General features: G+C 38.6%; 1 protein-coding gene across 9 annotated transcripts in view; it reads right to left on the bottom strand.

The window, feature by feature from the left end:
- The window catches only part of usp32 (ubiquitin specific peptidase 32), a 201,969-nt gene that overhangs the window by 94,487 nt on the left and 89,657 nt on the right, over positions 1-17,825 (bottom strand). The window lies entirely within an intron of this gene.

Here is a 17,825-nt window from a genome sequence, read left to right as displayed (position 1 = left end):
GGGGCTGGGGAACATAGGTGGGATGGTGATAGGTGAGTGCGGGTAGATAGTGGTAGGGATTGGTCAGTGAGGTGGGAGGAGAGGATGAGTGGGAGAGAAGATGGACAGGTTGTGTCAGGTCAAGGAGGCAGGGATGAGAGGGAAGGCTGGTCATGGGAGGAGTCTGGGGGTGGGGAGATTTTGAAACTGGTAACGTCTACATTGAGACCATTGGGTTGTAGGCTCCAGGCAGAATATGAGGTTCTGCTCCTCCAGTCTCTGGGCGGCGTCATTGTGACACTGGAGGCGGCCCAGGATGGACATGTTGCCCAGGGAGTGGGGAGGGGGAGTTGAAGTGGTTCACAACTGGAAGTTGTTGTCATTTGTCACGAACAGAGCGCAGGTGCTCTACAAAAGCGGTCTCCAAGTCTCTGCTTGGTCTCACTGATTCCTGTCTGGCCTGCTGTGCTCCTTGAGCTCCACATTGTGTTATCTCCGATTCCAGCATCGGCAGTTCTTACCATCTCTGAGAAGGGATTAAAGACTTTTTCAGGATGGCAGCCAGTGACTAGTGCAGTTCTGCAGGGATCTGCACAATTATTCGTGTTATACATTAATGAAATAGTGGATTTCATCACAAAAGCCTAAGTATTGGCAAGAGGCCTTCAATAATCTGGTCACTATTAAGGTATTTGACATTTTAATGTCCATAAATAAATGTGATATCTGATATCCTAACTTAGCTGAATATGCTGTACATGATCCCATAACTACTTCAGCATAATAGCAAATCTAAAACAGCAACAATTATTGCAACAAGAAATATATTTAGGAAAGTAGTGAAATCAAATTTGAAGAAGTGCATTGAGAACTAAAATCTGCATTTAATCTATTGAACAAAATAATTAGTAAAATTATTGTCCACAATGCCATTATAGTGGCCAGGCTGTATGGGATATTATCATGAGATAGGAGGTGGTCACTCAGCCATCAAGCCTGCCCTGCTATTCCACAATATCGTAAATGATAGGACGATAGCCTGTACTCTAGTTTCCTGCGACTCTAATAACCCGCAACTGTCTTGTCAATCAAAATTTTGTCCAACACATCCTTGTATATATATGTCTAATGACCCAGTGTCTACTACTCTCTTGGGAAAAGAATTCTAAAGACTAACAATCCTCAGAATAAACTCGTTTCCACCCCATATTTTAAAACTGTGCCAAGTTCTAGATTTCTTGACAAGAGGCAACATCCATCCAGAATCCAGCCTATCAAGCCCACTCAATCTTAAGTTTCAATAACGTGGCCTCTTCTTCTAAACACCAAGAATAGGCCTTAACTGTTCAACCTTTTTTCATAGTACAACCCCTTCACCCTAGGTATAGACCCAATAAACTTTCTATGAACTGCTTCCAAAACAAGTATATCACCTCCTTCAGTATAGAGACCAAAACTCTGCACAGTACTCCAAAAGCAGTCTCACCAAAGCTATGTACAGCTATATATAATGTGAACAATCTAATTCATGTTAATGCTAGTTCACGTTAATATCTACAGATAATGTTTAAATCTGTGAAGATTGTAAGGCAATTAAATGCTGGGTTTTAGCAATTGCCAGATCAACAAAAGAATTAGCAGTTCAAAAGATTACACATGTTTGTGAAATGAAGTCAGAATAGAAGAGATGGAGCTATAAAATTGGTGGGTCTGCTTGCAGTCATTAGCTTGGAGGTCAGTTGAAGATTCGCAGAGCAAGCATGCATCTCCTCCAACCTAGTCTATTGCATCTGGTGAACGTTATTGCAACAATGTTCATTTTGTTAAAAAGTGTGAAATCTTGCGGAGCAGTTCTGTTGAAACAAATTTGGGTTTATTTTTAAAATGCTAATGGATGCTGCAATCCATTCAGCATAGACTACCTTCGTTATGTTCCCTAAACAGATCATAGTGTTCCTTAAGATAAGGGAACTTAAAGAAAGATTCACATACTGCATTCCAGGTTTTATTCTCAACATGCATATTATTTGTATACTTACTGTAAATTGTATTTTCTTTATTACAAACCCTGATTGTCTGTGGATTTCTTTATTTGTATGTTTAAAATAATTGGAAAATATGGTGCAGTCTTTTAGTTACACAGCTAGCAGCTCAAAATTAGGGCTTAAACTGGAACATTTGTTGTCATATTAAAATAAACCACAGTTTTGCCAAATATTTGGCGGTCTCCCCGCCCTGCAGACTTCCGGTCCAAGGTGATTCCAGAGTGGTCTCCCAGCCTTGAGGTGAAGCCTGCCGTGGTCTGGAATCAAAGTCCAACACAGACGGGAGGTTACATTCCCGCATAGACTGGGTTGGAAAGACTCTTGTTCAGATCTTTTTATTTCTCTATTTTCTAATTTATTCTTATGATTTGTAATAATAGACTTGTCATTTTTCTATTCTTTTCCCAGAACTTGCACTGAAGAATCTGTATCTCGGTACTTTGTATCTAAGATGGTGCTGTAAGTGGTGACTTTGAGTACATGACAGTAAAGCTAATTCAATTCAATTCAAATATTTAGAAGCCAAAATATCAGGACTAATCAATTCATATAACAAATGAAATATTCTGGGCAAGATGATGCGTGCATCACAAAAAAAAAAAATCTACTCTGGGTATCTGAGATAACAAGGCGTAGAGCTGGATGAAAACAGCAGGCCAAGCAGCATCAGAGCAGCAGGAAGGCTGACGTTTTGGGCCGAGACCCTTCTTCAGAAATAGGCCCGAAACGTCAGCCTTCCTGCTCCTCTGATGCTGCTTGGCCTGCTGTGTTCATCCAGCTCTACACCTTGTTATCTCAGATTCTCCAGCATCTGCAGTTCCAGCTATCTCCTACTCTAGGTATCTGTTAGGTTGAATGATTTACGTGCACTGTTTACAGTTTATGAATTGAATTTGCTCTGTTGTTATTTTAATTAGCAGGGCACTGCCAGAGACACTTCCAAGGCTATAAAACCAAGCTGAGCACTGATACTGGCATGTGTTAACTTCAATTATTTTGCCCTTTTTTCTCAACCTAGGTTAGCAACATTACAACAATTTGAGAATTCACATTGCGATTCTTCAGCAGCAGATTTAAGATCACAATATTGTCAACTTTGAGAGATAGCTTTCTATCACATGTTCAACTTAGTTGCCTGTTATCTTCGTAATCATATATGTAAGCAAAAGCTGGAAAGCAAAAATGTATGTACTAAATAAAGAGAAGAATATTAAAGAGCAATTGGAATTTCTTAGTATTGAGAGATTGATCAGAGTTGACTTAAGCAGAAATTCTGCACTCCTAACATGATCCCCCACATTGCATTTAGTTCCATTCATTTTGATCAGAACTAAATTTTAACTTTTAATTCCCTTAAAATTAAAATCAAGACTTCATAACATAAAAGTTATCTTTAAGTTCACTGCCCTGCAATGTTCCTAACATTTTTTAAAAGCACTGGGAAAGACAACAGTACATCTGCTTACCTGCAGGGTGCAATATGAAGAAAACATAGCTCATCAGCAAAGCAATGAAGACTTCAATATGCTGCAGCAAATGAAAGTGTGTTGTTTAGGGCAGCTGGTGGTACAGTGACAGATGAGAATTTCAGTATAATGCACAGAAGGCGAAAGAGGTCTTCAAGTAGGAACCAACACTAAGATAGAAATCTGTAACAGACTCAAGGTGACTCATTCTTTTGAGCATTTTCTGTCAATGGATAAATAAAGGTTACAATCTCAAGTATATTGTGCTAAGTTATAATTGGCTGCAGAATTATAAGGAATTGAGACCCAAGTGCAAGATGGGATAATGGGTTTCAAGTAATTTCTGTTTCAGGGAGGCAATATATGCCAGAGGTTTATATAAGTTGTAGTCTATTGAAGATGGGAGACCAAAGTAGAAGACATTGAGAATTCTGTAGACAGCAAGGGTGGCAACAGGAATTTCAACAGTAGCGTGGGTGAAATTGCCCATATTGTTGAAATGAATATAAACAATCTCGGCAAGAGATAGAATGCTACATTTGATGCTTAGCTTTGGGTCAAACAGTTTGTGAACAGTTTGCCTTGTCTGACAATTTATCAGCACCATATTATTCATAAAAGCATCCATCATGACACGTACAAGGTTTAAGTAATTAATATTCTGAAAAGAAAGAGAGATCAGGTTAGGGCCAGTGAAGATAATCAAGAAGCAACAGGAAAATGTCAGGGAAAATAAATTCCATGTAGCAAGTTGGTCACTGGATAAAAAGTGATAGAGGCAAAGGCTCGAGAGAACCAAGAGTTTGGTGGGTCTTCCCATGTTTACCAGCATACCAGATCCGATCTCAGCAATATGGATTGCATACTGATAAAAATACCTCAAGATTCACTCATCTCATCCTGAAAAATTAAACTCCCAAACCGCCAAAATACAGTTAGCAATGCACTCAAAACTAGCAAGATCCAATGCCACTTGAGGCTATTTCTGACCATGTGACTTTAAACAGGTTGGAATACAACCTGTATGTTATTAAACAAAAAGGTTTTTCCAATTCTTTCCAATAAAATATAATCCTTTTTGACAATGTAACATCACAAGTACTTTATAAAAAAAGTTATAAATTGCAGTTCAGTTTTAAATCCAGGAAAATCAAGGTTTCAATGCAGGACAATATTTCTGGATAGCAACAGAATGTAACTGAATTGTACTTTGCGGTAATTGCTGCTTCTGCCACTTAAAGATTAGCTCAGATTCATTGCTTAGATTTGTGGACAACCAAATGGATGACAGGGTGACTCTATACAAACTTTACATCTTAAGGTGAAACCAAAGAGGATTATGATGATAAGTCAATGCTTGATTCTAGCTTCTACATTTCTCAAAATATCCAAGTTCCTCTTCGATACCCAAGAAATCACAAGAATGGAGGCCTGGTCACTGCAGATTTCAGTTATATGTCTTTTCAGGGACTATGTGACATTATGCTTAATTAATGCAGAATGGAATGGGGCATGTGTTATTTGTTGTATTATGTAATTCTAACATCAGCTAAGCTAGTTTCATGATCAAAATATCAGGTGGCCTGCAATCAAAGTTTTTATTCAATTATTCAACTATTCAATAGTCAGCTATTTATCAAAGAAAGACTTACATTTCCAAAGTGCCTTTGATGACCACTAGACATCCCAAAGGGCTTAATGGCCTATGAGAGACTAAGTGTCGTCACCATTGCAGTGTGGAAAAGGCAGCAGCCAATTTATATACAGTAAGCTCCCACAAACAGCAATGTAATAAGAAGTAAATAATCTATTTTTGTGATCTTAATTAGGGAATGACTGTTGGCCAAGAATATCACAGATAGCTTCCCTTATTTGAAACGGTGTTGTGATGTCTTGAGCGGACAGATTAGGCCTCGATTTAACATTTCATTTGAAAGATGGCAGTATTTCCTCTGTTATCAATGTTAGCCTCAAATTTGTGCTCAAGTCTTGGAGTGGTATTTGAACCCAGAACATGGGTAAGAATGGACCAGTTGGACTGAAAGGTCTTTTTCCGTGCTGTATAACTCTGACTCCAAGATGCAATGATTGTACCAGTTGAGCCATGGCTGACGCTAAAGTTAATTTATATTTAAATGCAACATCTTTGAGGTGGTTCTTGGTGGTGCTCAATGTTTAAACATTTTCATCCATCTTCTCTTATTGGGTATCATCCCATGGACGCCTGACACCAAGTGATGATCCTCGCCCTTTGAGAAGCAAAGTACATTTGGTCCTCACCCGATGTCTGAATACGTGAATTTTGTAATAGATTTCAGAAGAATCATTTCTTGTAGCTCAGAGATGCTGAATTCCCTTCCAACACTCTAATATTAAACAACTGCTTACATCGTGAAGACTTTACTAGTACAATTAGCTCAGTTTTACAATTGACGATGATTCTCTGCACATTTTCCTGAAGAAATAAATGACTAGAAATTAATATAATGAAGATATCCAAAGGATTAACTTACTTATGCATACTAGCTCAATGGATTGATGTGTGATGTACAAAATTTGCATTCAAAATGTATCATGTCTTTTCATTTATTTTTTCTTCAGTACTAATTTTGACACGATACTCTTTATATTTTCCATTGTAAATGCTATTCCAATGCAGTTTATGGCGCCAGTATAATGCAAAAACTAATTTCTTGTAGATCTTGTGTACAATGGATTTCACTTGAGAGATTCAAAAGGAACCAAATGAATTTTTTTTGTTTTCTTCAGACACAACCACTCTACTGCACTTTTGGATGGCCCCATGACACTCCACCTTCAACAACGTAACCACCCAAAAACTTGTCGCCCCAGACTTAACCCTTACCATGTCCCACCCATCCATCAGCTCTGTATTAGCTGAAGTACACCATTCCACAGCCAAACAAAGCCTAAAAACCAAAGACAACCATCAGGCATCTAGCTACTAATATTATGACATCAATTTCAAATAGTGGATTAATAACCACTTCATCAATAGCCTCCTATTAATATACTTTAATTTTTTGGGAAAGGAATAAAAAGAGAAAAAAATATAAAATCCATTACATGCAGCATATTTTAAAATGATAAACTGGGCACAAATCATACTGCAATCTGGTCAACCCATGCCATTAAGCAGAGTTAACAGGCAAAAGTTTTGAGGCAGTTCAGAAGAGGTTCACAAAATTGGTTTCAGAGATGAAGGGTTTGTCTTATGAAGAGAGATTGAGCAGTTTAGGCCTATATTCTCTGGAATTTAGAAGAATGAGGGGAGATCTAATTGAGGTGTACAAGATGCTAAAGGAACTTAACAAAGTAGATGTGGAGAGAAGGTTTCCTCTTGTAGGGCAATCTAGAGCAAGAGGTAGAAAACTGCAGAAATTCACCAAAGATCCTCAGGCAGCACCTTCCAAACTCATGACCACTTCCATCCAGAAGGACAAGGTAGCAGATGCATGGGAGCACCACCTTCAAGATTCTGCCCCCCGCCAAGCCACTCACCATCCTGATTTGGAAATATATCATCATTCCTTCACTGTCACTGGGTCAAAATCCTGGAATTCCCTCCTTAATGGCATTATGCGTCAACCCATGGCATATGGACTGCAGCGATTCAAGAAGGCAGCTCACCACCACCTTCAAGGGCAACTAGGGACAGGCAATAAATGCTGGCCAGACAGTGAAGCCCACATCCCACAGATGAATAAAACAAAAAAGTTTAAGGGTAAGGGTTAGCAGATTTAAAAGAGAGATAAGGAGGAATTACTTCTTAGAGTTGTGAATCTGTGGAATTCATTACCCCAGAGTTGGTGGATAATGGAATATTTAATTTGTGTAAATGTAAGGAAATAGATTTTTAATTACTAGTGGAATTAGACGGCTTGAAGAGCAGGCAGGAAAATGGAATTGAGGCCGAGATGAGATCAGTGAGATAAATAGGCGGATCAGGCTCAATGGGCTGAATTGCCTACTCCTGTTCCTAGTTCTTGGGGCATGTTCCGGATGAGAAGCAGCGCAAGTATGAACATCAAAAGCCTACAGCTCTGAAAAGGTTGGGGGCTACAGGTGAATAACATTCACTAACACTCCCTGGAGGTCTTTCCAGTGATTGAGAAAGTCACTGTGCTTAGAAGGCATCTTGTGCCAAATTAGACTTGATGAACAAGTTCCAGTGTTTCATCTATCCCTTCAGTTCCAGATGAAGAAATCACTGTCAGTCTGTGTTTCAACTTTCAGGCATACCTTTAGATGTGAGGGTTAAGCTTTATCACACAGGAGGCTGCAATACAATAAAATAATTTCAGCTGAAGTTCTGATTTTATTCTGAAAATGGATGCCAGTGGGGCCAAAAGATTAAATGAGCATTAAAACTGATTAACATACAATAATGCTTTTTTAAATGATTGTGAAATGGCAAAAATAATTTCAGTGTCACTAAAAAGCAAATACGATTAAGTAATGTATGCTTTTCAGTGTTTCTATAATCTACCTCACACTGGATACAGGAAATCAATACAGAAATCTGCATTCAGGCCAAGCAAGTTTGGAGGTTGGGGGATAGAACAAGTGTTTTTGGAGAGAGGTGTGCACATGTGAAGTCTTTTATGCTTGCTTAGTCAAGTGAGTGCAACAATCACCTTAGCTTAGTTGGAAATTGGAACTGGGGGTTTGTGTAGTGGAAGGGGATGGAGGGGTAGTTACTCATTTTACAGCATAGTGTCAAAGATGGAGTACAATAATCCTGGCATTAATTTTTTTTAAATCATTATTCATTTGTGCAGGTTTTCAAACTGATAACTCTCAAACTGCTCATGGGAAGTGATATACGTTTTTTGTATGATTAAATACAAAAGGATTGTTGAAGATTCAGTCTGGAACAGTCGCTTAATCTTAGGTGATGCAATATTTAAATGAAAAAGGCAATAAAATTTTCAATCTTGCGATTACTCATCTATTTTAAATATATAGGATAAAAATAAAAAAAACACTATTTTTAACATATGCTAAATGTTTCCCTTCTCAGAATACAGAATAGACAGATACTTAACAAAGCAAAATGAAATAATACAAATTCAACTTAGCCTGAAAGATATTTCTCAAGAGGGATCATCAATAGGCAGAACAAAGTTCCCTTGGCAAAGTAGAAAACATTGAATTCCCCCAGAATGTCTTCAGGGAAATCCCATAATTGACAACAAAAAAGTAAATTATGACTAAGTGCACATAACTCCAATACAGCTCTGACATTTTCTATACTTGTCTAATTTCACTTTTTAAGGAAAGTGAATCAAGTTATCATGCACTGAAACATTCCTCATTCTTGATGAATGCAGATAACAAAATAGGAAAGGCAGTCAATATTTACATTTACAAGAAAAAAAATCTGCACTGAAACAGAGTGGAAATGAGGAGAAATCTTTGTCAGTGAGCTATGATCTGGCATTTGCTACCTTAAAACCGTGGTAGAAGCAACTGAATGATGACTTTTAAATAGTAAATTAGGACCGCACCTGCAAGAGAGAATGAAATTTAAAATGAAGTGTTATGTCCTTAAACTCCCTAAGGATGCACGTCACTGCTAGAGATGTGAACATGTCTGTTCAAGATAATGGTAAAGGCCTTTTCTTGAATTCAAAAAGCTTTGGGCTAACTTTTTCCTGGTGTATTCTCCATGGCAATGCCTTGAAGAAAGTCCACTTGGCGACCTGATCAGCATACAGTTTCTGATGCAGTATAAATTGTTATTCCTTTTAAATATTGGTATTCTTACATCTATCCTGATGGGTGCAAGATGAAAAGATTTGACAACATATCAATTTTTGCAGCAATGAAGCACTAATTGCGTACTACAAGATTGAACAACATTAGATGACAGGCATTAAACTGATTTACTTACATCCTGAGAAAAAGACAAACTGGTGGTTTGGGTGACGTATGCTTGCAATGATAAATAGAGTCAGAGACATACAGCATGGAAACAGACCCACTGGCCAAACCTGACCGCACTGACCAGACATCCCAATCTGACCTAGTCCCATTTGCCAGCATTTGGCCCATATCCATCTAAACCTTTCCTATTCATACACCCAACTAGATGCCTTTTAAATGTGTAATTGCACCCACCTCCACCACTCCCTCCGGCAGCTTGTTTCATACATGCAGCATCCTTCCCCTCATGATTTTATAAACCTCCATAAAGTCACCCCTCAGCCTTCAGGGATAAAAACCCCAGCCTCTCCCTTTAACTCCAACCCTCTAAGCACAGCAACATCCTTGTAAATCTTTTCTGCAACCTCTCAAGTATAACAACATCTTTCCTGTAGAAGGGCAACCAGAATTATAGGGTAGTATTCTAAAATGGCCTCACCGATGTCCTGTCCAGCTGCAACACAACATCCCAATTCCCATACTCAAATGTTCTGACCAATGAAGGCAAGCATGTCAAACATCATCTTCACCACCCTGTCTACCTGTGACTCCACTTGCAAGGAACTTTGCACCCCTACATCTCTCTGTTTAGCAACACTCCCCAGGGCCCTACCACCAACTGTATAAGTCCTGCCCTGGTCTGCCTTACCAAAATGCCACACCTCACGTTTATTTAAATTAAATTCCATCTGCACTCCTCAGCCCATCTGATCAAGGCCCCATTGGACTTGGAGGAAATCTTCTTCATTGTTCACTACACCACCCATTTCGGTATCATCTGCAAACTTACTAACCATATTTGCATCCAAATCATTTATATGCGTGTTAATCTTGTCCTTCAGAATTCCCTCCAACAACTTACTCACCACTCACTCCAGGCTCATTGGTCTATAGTTCCCTGGCTTTTCCTTACAGCCTTTCTAAATAATGGCACCAAATTGGCCAAGCTCCAGTCTTCACACACCTCCCCCACGGCTGTCAATGATACATGTATCTTAGCAAGGGGCCCAGCAATCTCTTTCCTAGCTTCCCACAAAGTTCTGGGAAAAACCTGATCAGGTCCTGGGGATTTATCTACCTTTGTATGTTTTAAGCCTCCAGCACCTCCTCTTCTGTAATATGAACTATTTTCAAGACATCACTAATTTTTTCCCCCAAATAACTAGCTTCCATGTCCTTCTCCACAGTAAACACTGACATTTTTTTTTCTTTATTCGTTTATGGGATGCAGGTGTCACTGGCCAGGCAGCATTTATGGCCCATCCCTAATTGCCCAGAGGGCAGTTAAGAGTCAACCACATTGCTATGGGTCTGGAGTCACGTGTAGGCCAGACCAGGTAGGACAGCAGTTTCCTTCCCTAAAGGCCATTAGTAAACCAGATGGGTTTTTCCCGACAATCAACAACAGATTCACAGTCATCATTAGATTCTTAATTCCAGATTTTTGTTTATTGAATTCAAATTCCACCATCTGCCGTGGCGGGATTTGAGCCCGGGTCCCCAGAACATTACCCGGGTCTCTGGAGTAACAGTCCAGCGATAATACCACGAGGCCATTGCCTCCCCTGAAATATTTGTTTAATATCTCAACCATCTTCTGTGGTTGCACATGTAGACGACCACATTGATCTTTAACAGGCCCTATTCTCTCCCTATTATTCTTTTGCCCTTAACGTACTTACAGAATCTCTCTGGATTCTCCTTAACTAGCTTTGGCAAAGCTATCTCATGTCCCTTTTCTACCCTCCTGATTTCCCTCTGAAGCATACTCCCACTGCCCTTACAGTCTTCTAGGGATTCATTCGATTCCAGCTGTCTATACCTGATATATGCCTCCTCCTCTTTCTTGACCACAGCCTCAACTTCTGTAGTCATCCAGCATTCCCTATACCGACCAGCACTGACCTTCACACTAACTGGAATATACTGTTTCTGAACTCTCATTACCTCATTTTTAAAGGCCTTCCATTTCTCAACTGTCCCTTCACCTGCAAATAAGCCTGACCTTATCCCAATCAACTTTTGAAAGTACCTGCCTAAGTGTCCAAATTGGCCTTACTCCAATTTAGAACTTTAACATTTTGATCATTTCTATCCTTCTCCATAACCATTTTAGAAATTATAGAATTATGATCACTTGCCCCAAAGTGCTTCCCCACTGACACCTCTAACTTGCTTTGCCTTATTTCCAATAGAAGTTAGTATTACTCCTTCTCTAGCAGGTACACCTACATATTGAATAAGAAAGTTTTGTACGCACTTAAATTCCTCTCCATCCAAGCCCTTAGTCTATTAAGTCGCAGTCTATATTTGGAAAGTTAAAATCCCCTACCATTACAATACTATTAATCTTACAGATATCTGAGATTTCCTAACATATTTGCATTGAAATTTCCCACTGACTATTGGGAGCTTATAATAGACTTCTAACAAGGTTTATTTGTCCTTTCTTATTTTTCACTTCCACTCACATAACATCACTGGACAATCTCCAAAAATATCCTAAGTACAGCCATAATGTTCTCCCTAAGCAAAAGTGCCATATCCCTCCCTTTCTAACCTTCACATCGCATCAATATCTGGAAAATTAACCTGCTAGTCCTGGCGATCACCGAGGCACAGTTCTATAATAGCTAAAACATCTCAGTCCTATGTTCCCAACCATGCCCTAAGTTCATCTGCCTTACCCATCAGGGCTCTTGAATCGAAGTAAATGCAGTTTAATTTATCAGTCTTACCTTGTTCTCTGCCTTATTTACTGTATCAGCCTCAGCCTTTATACATGTTCCAAGACAGATGTTTTTAAGATAAAAGCAAACCTATCTGACATTTTCTCACCAGCCCCTCGAGGAAAATTAAAATGTGACCTCCCTCAATGTAAAATGGTGGATAACCCAGTTGCAGGTAGTAAAGCCATGCCCCCACGCCTAGCCTTGTCTAACAGGCAGCCCATGGGTCAGAATATGGCCCACTAGGAGGTTCTATCTGGCCCACAAGCAGTGCTCCAGGTGTCGGTGGGTACCCCAGATACTGAATAGAGATGCTCCTCCAATTATAAGCCATTCTCTCCTCCTTTTTCATGATTAGACCCACTGGTGGAAGAGAACTGGTTTTAGTTTGGAACAGCAAGCTGTACCAATGGCTTGACCAGTCGAGTGGGTGGCTGGACACTGCAATGGAGAGGATGCCTGCTGGACTGGTCGGGTGTTGAGACTCTAAGGCGACAGGTGGGTTGAAGGATGAGGCTCTGGGGCAGTAGGCAGATCAGGCGACATTGCTGTGAAGGGGTAGGGGGAACACGGGACTCATCAGAATGCATGTATTCCCTGAAAAACTGCACTGAAGATGGTGAAACAGGCCTCCTGAGCTCTCATTGCCTGTGTGGATGAATGAGAGCGCAGATTCAGCAATAGGATCCTATGTCCAAATGTAGTACTTTAGACAGTATATTTAACATTAAGTTAGGAACTTAAAATGTTTCCAACTGAACCCTGAAAGATCCTTAAAACTGTTGAGCAATGCCAGTATTAGAGACAATGTAATGTGAGCAGGTAGATTTGCAAAACAACTTGCACCTTATTCAGATATTGTACATGCAATAGGCGTCTTGGCATAAATACAGATGTAGCATAGAGGATTGAGTCAGAATGCTGCCTGCACTGTCTGGCATTTTCTGGCAGAAACAAGGATAGACGTTTCCATCTAAAACTGAGTTGTGCAACCATTTCACACTGAGGGGGCACATTTAATTTTTCTTGAGGGGCCAGTGAGAAAATGTCAGAAAGAGAGGTTTGTTTGTATCTTTAAAACATGTGTTTTGGAACATGTACAAAATGAAATGAAAGATTGCAGTTTATCCAGTCTGATAACATACTTTTGCCTTAGTATTATCTTATTAGTTTAACCAAACAACAACAATGTAGTAGTTTATGTTAATTTGAAGCAATCAACGATAAATGATGAGATTCAGTTCAAAAGCCAAAACCACAACAATGTTCACGCGTAATCCATTATCCCAAATTTTCAGTCAAAGAACAGCTTACTGACAGAAAACTGGTCATTGTCTTAAAATGGTGAAATGAAGCCTAAATTGTCAAAAAAAAAATTAAATGGGGCAATGTTGTTAAGAACTCCTTACAAAAATAAAGTTATACATTTATAGCACAAGCAAACATGATTTGTGGCATCAGTGAGCCAATTCAACTGAATATATTGCAGCAGCACTTCAGCAATAACAATAATCTCTGTAGCTGCTTCACAGCAAGAAAAAAAGTATCTGTACACAAATGCTAGGAAGGTTAATTGTAAAAAGTACAATACAAATTTGTGCAATACCATGAACATTTTCTTTGTTAATCAAATAACACTCACCACACGTGCTGTAGTTACCATTCTTTGTACAATCCTGGAGTATTTTCTCATACAAAGGGAAAGTTTTACATCAAACACATGCTCTTAACTATCACTATATGCCACCGATTCACTGTGAATACACTGTCTAAACAACTTGGGCCTAGTGACTTATTGATTTCAGATTGTAATGTACAGAGTAAGATCAGTCCAACCTATGGACTATGAATATGTGTTTACATAAAAAAAACTCTCTTGAATATGTATACTATAAAGAAACAACCCCCTTTAAATCTGGCTAGAGATCTATATGGTGTCGCAAGCTGGTGGGGAAACCCCAGCAGTAACCACACTAAAAGAGGAACTTTAAGTATCCAATGAATGTGATTACAGCTGGCAGCCCTCAAAATTCCTGTTACGTAGTCATTATCTGATGTCAGTTCTTTCCTGTCCCAGTTCCTATTTCCAAATTCCTTCTTGAACTGAAGTAACAAATTTAGTAGATAACGTAATATATATTCAAACTCTGAGTGACACAATTATACACTATTTTACATTGTAGAAACATCATTACAAAATGGAACAGAAAATGCAACCAAACAGATGAAATAGAATCCTGAACTCATGCTTCACTCTTACACTACAATGACAATATGAAAAACCACATGCTACCCTATAAAGCTAAATAAAATACACTTGATTTTCACCTGAAATCTCACTACTAATTAACTAGCCCCCTGGTTGGACATTATCTATGCACAAACATTCCAGCAGGAGTTACAGCTGGAAATATGAAGACTTTCTTGACTTTGCTTTAGCCCGAGGATACATCAGTGTATTTGAAGTTACATAATAGCCTATTGCACTAATGTGAAATCAATACAGATTAGCAATTAATCCTACAATACTCATCAATAACCAACACAATATCATCTCTGTACTGTTTCATACAGCAGAACACACTAGAAAACTCGACAGAAAGAGTCATAGAAATTTTACAGCATGGTTAAAGGCTTTTCATCAAGCATTTGTCTATTTTAATCCCATTTTCTAGCAAGTGGCCCATAGCCTTGTATGTTCTGGCATTTCAAAATACTTAAATATCTTGAGGGCTCTCACCTCTGCCATCCTTTTAGGCAGTGAGTTTCAAATACCCAGCACCGTCTAGGTGGAAAAGCATTTTCCTTATACCTCTTTTAAACCTCTGGCTCTTCTCTTAAAAACTGTGACCCCTGGTTAGTGACCACTCTACTAATGGGAAACTTGGTCCCTATCTACCTTCCTCACAGTTTTGCATGGTCTCACAAGAAATCGTTAGAGACAATTAAATTTGCTAATATAAAAGGTGGGCAATGGCAAACCTGCATATTTCATGGTGTGCACCATCTTAATAGGCTAACATACTCAAATATTCTACCTGATTTAAATACTTATTGATTTGAACTCCTGCCTCTTAAACAGGGAGGCCCAATACAAAGATTATATAATTATTTATACGTACAAATCCCAAGCTGAGGAGCACCCTACACTGCAAACACTGGATTGGGGCACAGTAAAGGCAGTAGTTAGTAGGATATCACAGTGTAGAGCTGGATGAACACAGCAGGCCAAGGAGCATCAGAGGAGCAGGAAAGCTGATGTTTCAGGTCGAGACCCTTTTTCCTCTGATGCTGCTTGGCCTGCTGTGTTCATCCGGCTCTACACCTTGTTATCTCAGATTCTCCAGCATCGGCAGTTCCGACTATCTCAGTTAGTAGGATATACCTAGTTTGCTATATAGGAGACAGTGGAATCTATCTTTAGGCGCAAATTTCTGAAGTACTCCTAGAATATATTGGGCCCGTTCAGAATTGCGTAGTCCAACCTGCGATCTTTTATGTCTATTAATTTCAAATGGATTGAAATCATAATTATTATGCACAGTTTTAACACATGACTTTCCAGTATGCATGGACTCTATTAGTAGAAATCTTAATTTATTACAAATACAGTACACTAAAATAAGCATCATGTTATGTCATCTTGCAATGACCAAACCTTAAAATCCCTCAGCATGGATTTTGTCACAAGCAGATTTAAAATTAACCATTCAATTTTCAATTGTTTCAACTTCTATGACATAAATATTTATAGTTTTACTTTGCTTGCTCACTTGTTTTCAGCTATCTCACCAATAAAATACTAATGTTTCACTACTTTAATTTTGTCTTCAAACAGAGCACGAACAGAACAAATCCAAGATGGATCTAAAACCCTCCATCATATGGAACAAACCTGCCTTAAAAGTATTAACAAACGGATTAATCTAACAAGCAGCACCTATAGTGTTTTACATTAGGTTCTCAAAAGTAATAGAAACTAGCCGCATTCTCTCTTTGGAATACTATGTTTACAGTTAGTGTAGAAATTGAAATTAATTAATTTGCAGATCAAAAGGAGGTGCCTTTGTTTTAAATCCAGAAGGCATTCACAAGTAGACCATTTTCAGGCAAATCTGCAAAGTCAATTTCTCCTTGAAATAATTGCTAGTAAATGGCCTTATGCCGAAGTTAAAAACATGGTAAATAGGAAACATCTATTTCCAATTATCACTACATCGGAGACCAAAATGTAAGTTCTTAACTAAAAGGCATTAATACTTTGGGGATTTAAAAAAAATACATACAGATGTCTATTTTATCATGGAATTCCCCATCAGAAACAGTGGTGGAGGGAGAATCTATTACTTATAAAAAGGAATGGATGACTACTTGAAAAACAAAGCATAAAATGGCTGTACAGAGAAAAAAAATGGAATTTAGGATCTGAGTGGATAGCTCACAGATCCAGCAGAAACAATGATGGCTCTTCTTTACTGTAATGATTTTATGGAATTTATCATCTTTCAGTTCACAACTTCTGACTGCACAATCACACAATGGTTGCTCTTACATCAGGTTTACCAATCTCCATCATTGCAGATTAGAGTTGAACAATAAGGCAAGTAGGTTTGGCATTCTGCAGAATGAGTATACTCTGCTATTGAGTGACAAACTATTCTGGACACAGAAAAGAAGGGGGAAAACAATGCATTGAGTAGTGACCATTCTGAGAAGAGGAGATCTATCACCTTATTTTTCATATTTTCTGATGCCAGAAAAAGAATAGCCATTTAGTTGATTAGATGCTATAGAATTAAAATTGAGGTGATTGTTGGAAACTAGGGTAAACAAAATGTTTGAATTTTACAATCACCTGTAGTACAATTTCAACTTAAATTATGTTCCAAGGTTGAGTTAATAGTGTTAGATGAAATAAATTTGCATACTTATGATAATGTGCCCAGAATGCAAATTAGCATGCAATGCAAACAAAATAGTTAATTTTACCACAGCGGTATCATTACTGGACTAGTAATGCTATGGGGAACCTGGTTCAAAGTCTGAATTTAAAAAATATTAAAATGATAACCGTCAAACCATTGTCAAATCATTGTAAAAGTCCTTGGACAGGAACAGAAGTAGTGAGGACCCGAAGACAGGCAGTCAAAGACACATATGACGTAGTCCACTGCAACTGGTTCTTGCCATACTGCACAGCAAAGGGCTAGCTGTTTGGGGAGTCTCTTAAGTCATCCTTATTATTCTTAAATCTTCACATAGTATACAAATTGGTGGTAAAGTTAAAATATACAAAAAACAAATGTGTGAATAATAAGAATCAGCACAAGATTGGGGAAGCTTAAAGCATGGCGAGAGAGGGGAGGAGATTTTCAAGTTTGGGGAACTTAAAAAAAAAAAACGTGTGCTTACAAGCATGTCTCAAAAAACACCAGAAGTTGAAAAGTCGCACAAGTGGCATTTAGAAAATATTCAAGACTAACATCACAGGAAAATATAAGCTCATCAAATAGGATTGGTGAGAGGGAGGGGGAAGAGAAAAAAGACAAATAGAGTAAAACAGCAACAATGATAGGGGATTCTATTGTAAAAGGCAAGAGGCAGATACTTCTGTGGCCACAGATGTGATACCAGGATAGTTTGCTGCTTCAGAGATA

The sequence above is a fragment of the Rhincodon typus genome, chromosome 26, assembly GCF_021869965.1.
Source record: "Rhincodon typus isolate 14 chromosome 26, sRhiTyp1.1, whole genome shotgun sequence".
NCBI classification, from domain to species: domain Eukaryota; kingdom Metazoa; phylum Chordata; class Chondrichthyes; order Orectolobiformes; family Rhincodontidae; genus Rhincodon; species Rhincodon typus.
This window is presented reverse-complemented; position numbering and strand designations above follow the sequence as displayed.